This window comes from Nilaparvata lugens, chromosome 4 (genome assembly GCF_014356525.2).
Source record: "Nilaparvata lugens isolate BPH chromosome 4, ASM1435652v1, whole genome shotgun sequence".
Classification (NCBI taxonomy): Eukaryota; Metazoa; Arthropoda; class Insecta; order Hemiptera; family Delphacidae; genus Nilaparvata; species Nilaparvata lugens.
The window spans coordinates 49,972,684-49,978,683 of record NC_052507.1 but is presented as its reverse complement, the minus strand read 5'-3'; positions in this window follow the sequence as shown (position 1 = coordinate 49,978,683).

Genomic DNA, 6,000 nt, shown 5'->3' with positions numbered 1-6,000 from the left:
TATAAAGCATGATAATATCATTCTAGAATGATGTTTAAAATGCATATAGAACATTGATAAACAGAAAATAGACGATAAATAAATGAATGAATTTATTTCTAGTTAAAAAATATCATAACATCCAGTAGAAATTAATTCATTAAGAAAGATATAGTAATAGTAATTCTATAATATTATAAAGTATAGAATTGGCTTACACACATATGGGATGGGAAATTCGCGAATGAGGCATTCGCGTGAGAACTACTCAACTGATTCACTTGAAATTTTGTACGATGATTCTTGATTTACTGAGGAAGATTATATTTTATGCCTACCTACATCATGTTTGTTAATTAATGAGTAATAAAAACAAATTTATTTATTCTGTGATACAAAGAGGATGAAAGAGCCAATCGAATCGTTTTATTATTGATTGTCAATATTTACAATTGAATATGTTCAATATCAAAACCTAAATTCAATCTGAACCACTATTCAGTGCTTTAAAAATACCCTTGCGGAGTATGGTTTAACTGCTGGTATTATTTATATTCATGATTATAATTATTCTATGAGTCTAGTTCAAGCAGCATAATTATTCAAGGTTTATTGGTGATAATAAACTGGACTTCTGTATATGGCACAAAAAAACTGAAATCCATTCGAAGACAAAAATTTAGATTCTATCATTTTAGATTATTTTGGATTATATTTATTATGTATTCCAACGCTGGTGAACAGTGAGTAAATAAAATAACTGTTGTAGCTTATAATATTGTTTACTTATTATTAAATAGTATAATAATATATAAAAATAATATTGTTTAATTATTATTCTAGAAGAATCGCAAAGCGTAGATTTGTAGAGAGAAAAATAAAAAGAATTTGATTTATGTAGGTACTGAAATTCCAATTTCCAATACAGTTTATCAATATAGATGTAATAACGACATGATAGTCATTATTCAATAACATTCCTAATTAGCCAGATATAATCGATTATATCTGTATAATCAGTATTTACTCACTGTTCACCAGCGTTGGAACACATAATAAATATAAGCTCTTGTTCTATAATGAAAGTTGTTCTATAAAAAAAATTATTTATTTATGTCAAGTGAATAGTAAGGGAGAGTAGGTGAACAAGAGTGTGAGAGAGAAGTACTGTATAGACGTGTGTGCTTGTGTGAGCAAGAAGGAATGTATAGGATTGATTGAAAGATACATTGACAGAGCATCAGGTACGCGCGCGCGCGCGCGCGCGGAATTATTATTTTTTCCTTATAATATTACTAATGTGTATGGTGTTCTATGAGAGAGAACGATTGAGAGTGAATGTCGAGAGAGAACGATTGTACTGAGCGAGCGGTGGGAGGGGAGCACGTGTGTGAGAAAGAGGGAATGTATATTATGATTGAGAGGAAGAAACTTTGACAGAGCAGAGTCTTCTATGAGAGAGAATGAGTGAGAGTGAGGTTTGAGCATGGTGTCGAGAGAGAAAAAGGGTATCGAGTAAGCGGAGGGAGCGGAGTTGTGGGGAGAGAAATACCCCTCAATGACGTCATAGTTACGATAGGATAGGTGTGACGTCATTTACGCGTGACGTCATTCATGGGCGATCTGTACATAGTGGGCGATCTCCGCATACGACACTCTGAAGAGCTGGTAAGAACACTGTGGTACTCTTATTCCAGCAGGAGTGAACGTAAAAATTCTTTGATCTCATTTGCTCTATCGATTATAGCCAGCTGGGCATATGTATACCCAAAAGGGACATTACACATATTATGAAGTAAAAAAGTAGGAGATAGTGAAGACTCTAGGCTCTAGAAGATCGAATATTGCGAAGACTAAAAAATGACACATCAAACTTGTAGGGAGGAAACTATGATTGTGAAAGGTGAAGAGTAATGCCGGTGTCGTATGCGGAGATCGCCCACTATGTACAGATCGCCCATGAATGACGTCACGCGTAAATGACGTCACACCTATCCTATCGTAACTATGACGTCATTGAGGGGTATACATATGCCCAGCTGGCTATAATCGATAGAGCAAATGAGATCAAAGAATTTTTACGTTCACTCCTGCTGGAATAAGAGTACCACAGTGTTCTTACCAGCTCTTCAGAGAGCTCACGTAAAATTCTGCTCACAGTTGCTGCAATCTGCTGCCGTTTTGTCGGTCTGCAATTCTTACGGTTGCTCTGAATGATTCTGCAATTATAGATGCTGAAGTGATAAATATATACAAGGAATCTAAACATTGTGCAAGACAATGTAGCATCGACACCAATCCAACTCGCTTCCATCTGACAAAGGGGTCAGCAATGTGAGATAATATCGAGTGGGATCAAAGGTGACACCCTATCAGAATCCCTTATAATTTCTATTGATTCGTAGTACTGCTTCAACTTAATTCTATGACCCTGTGTTTCAGTCAACTCGATTTCAGTAATTATGTGAAACCATTAAGATAAATCTTGAGAACGTAATATTTCTGGAGATTCAACGATCAATGCTGCATATCGCTGATGCATCCAACACATTCGGTGAAGAATAAAGTTGGATGATACTTTTATTATTACGTCAATATGAAATGATGTGCTAATGCCAGATAGGTCATGAATAAAGGTAGGGTTATAAATGGAAGGTACACCATTAAACAAAACAAAATAACATGAATAAATATAGAGCAATATGAGAATATATTTATTTGAAAGAAAATATCACAGTGGTAGCTCACTTAAATTTCACTAGGATTGTTTGTATCAAATAATAAATCTTGTATTTTATTATTAGCATACAATATATATAATTATATAGGCTCAATTTCTCGATTTGCTTTTGCTTGTCGAATAAATCTATAATTCTAGATTCCTATAATATATCAAATATTAAATATTCATAGATATCAGGGCTTGAGTTCGGCGTACAGTGGAACTTAGATAAAATAAAATATCTTTGAAACATTGAGCCTTCTTTTAATTGCCTTCATGCAATAATAATATCAAAAATAATGATATGAACCTATAGAATAGTTCAAAGTACCTATATATAATAGTTATGTGGCTACATAGTTCTTTAATTCTCATTCGAGTTCGTACTAAGACTTCCCTTATTCTTAACTAAATGTGCAAGTAATCAAGCTTGATTTTCAAATGTAACTTTCGACGAGCTAGCTTTATTATGTTCATAAATTCGAAGCAATGAGGGCCCTCTAAAAATTACAACTCACGTGCGAAGATTTTCCCAAATTTAAAAATGTGGCATGTTTCCGCCTCGTGTGTCCCGTGCCTTATTAGTCCGGTGGGCTGATGTCGTCTTCTTCAGTGGGTTAATATTTAATTTATAAACTCATGTCATATAACGACTTCACTGAGTTATAATAATTTGATAATAAATGAAATTTAAATTTAAAATTTGGCATAAAACATTTTAACAAGGGTTCAGTCTACTGCTCTCAAGTTTGGCTGGTGACTCTGGTGGCCTCTAGCCAGCAAGTCAGAATCTCTCCTTTCTTCTTTTTCGACGATACTTCCTCTTTCCAAATTTTCATCTTATTTAAATAAGTGCTGCGATTGGTGGATTTCACCAGATCCTTATGACGTAATTTGGCTCCAGTAAATAGTTCGTGATGAAGACAGCTTATTTTAAAATAAACAAATATTTTTTACATTCGAACTCGCTCACATGCAAACCACACTTATGTATAAATTTTACAAATAACAACATACCTTTGCCTTCTTCCTCCTTGCCTTTTTCTCATTATTTGGGGTCGGCTCTCCTCGATCTAAGTCTCCAGTTCGAACTATCCTGGGTCGTCTGATTTGTCAGGTCCAACTGCTTCATATTTTTATGAACTAAACCTAGCCATGTGAGACGGGGTCTGCCTCTGCCCCTCGGCTGTGTCTCCATATCAAGTACTTTCCTTGTCATATGATTGGGTGAACGTCTATTCACATGTCCATACCAGCGTAATCTTCCTTCCATTATCTTCTCATAGACTGATGCCACCCGGACTTTCCTGATTTTCTATCAGGATTCCAACCGAGTGTACTTCATCAGTAGTAGACCTACCACTTACAAAGCCGCCTGATTCTCTGTCACAGTTTTAACTCCAAGCAGGCATCTGTTGATCACTCTTTCCCAAATTTTCAATGTATGAGAGATGAGTTTAACTGCTCTGAAGTTTTTACATAAACGAACGTCTCCTTTGTTCTTATAGAATAGTACAATGTAGCTTCTCCTCCATTCCACTGGAATTCCTTCACTGAGCACCGCATTGAAGACCCCAGCAATAAATTTCACCCCTGTGTCATTCAGCTCTTTCCACACTTCCACTGGTATCTCATCTGGTCCCACAGCTTTATTTGTGGCCATTTCATGGAGGGCCACTCTTACCTCCTCCTTCTTTGAAATGGATGGAATTGGTCCCATTGTCGGCAGTTCAGATTGCAGTGTCTCAATTGGAAATTCTTCATTGAGGAGATGACAATGATATTCTTTCCACCTTTTTCTTATGTCCTCATCTTTGGTGAGGAGCTGACCTTCCTCATCTCTATATCTATAAAAGGCTAAGCCCTGAGAGACTGAAATCACACCACAGCCCAAACTACTGAGCCTAAAAACTTGAAATTTTGCACAATAATTGTTCATGGTAGCCTGAAAACATCCACTGAGAAAGGATTTTCAGAAATTTGCCCCCCTGAGGGAGCTGGCCCCCCCAAAATTTTGTACTTTTTAACCGCTCATTGCACAGCAAAGTCATAAGGAACTTTTTTGTTTAGCTACGAGAAAAAATTAGATCTTTGCAGGAAAATTTCGATCAGGAGCACAGGGGGGTTCAGGAGAGGGCATTTTTCAAAAATTTTGATGTAAAATCACACTACAGCTCAAACTAATTGTCCTACAGGCTTAAAAATTTGCACAAATATTCTTCAAACATGCTAGATGCGCACTAAGAACGGATTTCGAGATATTTTGTCTCTAAGGGTTTCAAAGGATGAAAAAGGATCCTATTAAGTAAGCTTATGAACATTGTAAGGTGAACGCCATATGGAACTGAGATAATTTATTGATTGACATGAGATATTCTAACATATGGTTTAATCATTGGAAATAACAGAATCATATGATAGAAATTCAAGAAAGAACATCATTCTGTTCTATTATTGCTTTCTACCTGATTCCACTTAACCTCAATAATATTTTTCTGATAATAATTGATGAATATGTTATAATAATATTATTATTATTAATATAATAATAGTATTGTTTTGATAATTGATTATTATTATTAATATAATAATAGTATTGTTTTGGTAATCAATATTTTTTTTCATAAACTATAATAATTTGGCGAATGTGAAACAGCTGCATCAAAGAAATTATCTAAAAAACATGTTTAGGAAAACCATAGTTTTGAACTTTGTTTTCCTGATGCAATATTAGACGTGACATGGATTATTAATTTTTCAGCTAGAGCAGTTTTTTTAAACTGCTAAATAAACGTCTACAGTTTTAGCAATGCTGTATCGGCAATATGAAAACGCATGCGGTTAATATGTCTTTAAATAAAGGTGTTGATATTCACATGAGTTAATTATTCTGTACCATTTTTATTTAATTATAATTTCAAAATTATTCGAGCCATGATAGAATGATTCACTCACTGTACAGTCAGTCGAAAATTTTAATATTGAAATTAGGGGTATTATGGCAAGCTGAACAAAAAATAAGATTCCATGCACATTTTCGATATTCCCTCAAATGAAGAATGAGTTTTGTTGGTTGTCAAAACTGCCCCTGAAAGGGAAACTATTCAACTTATCCTATATTTTAGTTAAATAACAATGATTTCTGCGTTGAATAACATTTTTCTTGCCAACAAGAATCGAACTCTTTGTGAATTCAAATATGACCTACACTTTAGATTAATATAATTCTATTAATTAAATTCATGGAAATTGAAGAACTTTTTTTCAGTCAGTTTATGATTAGTTGATGAAATTGATTA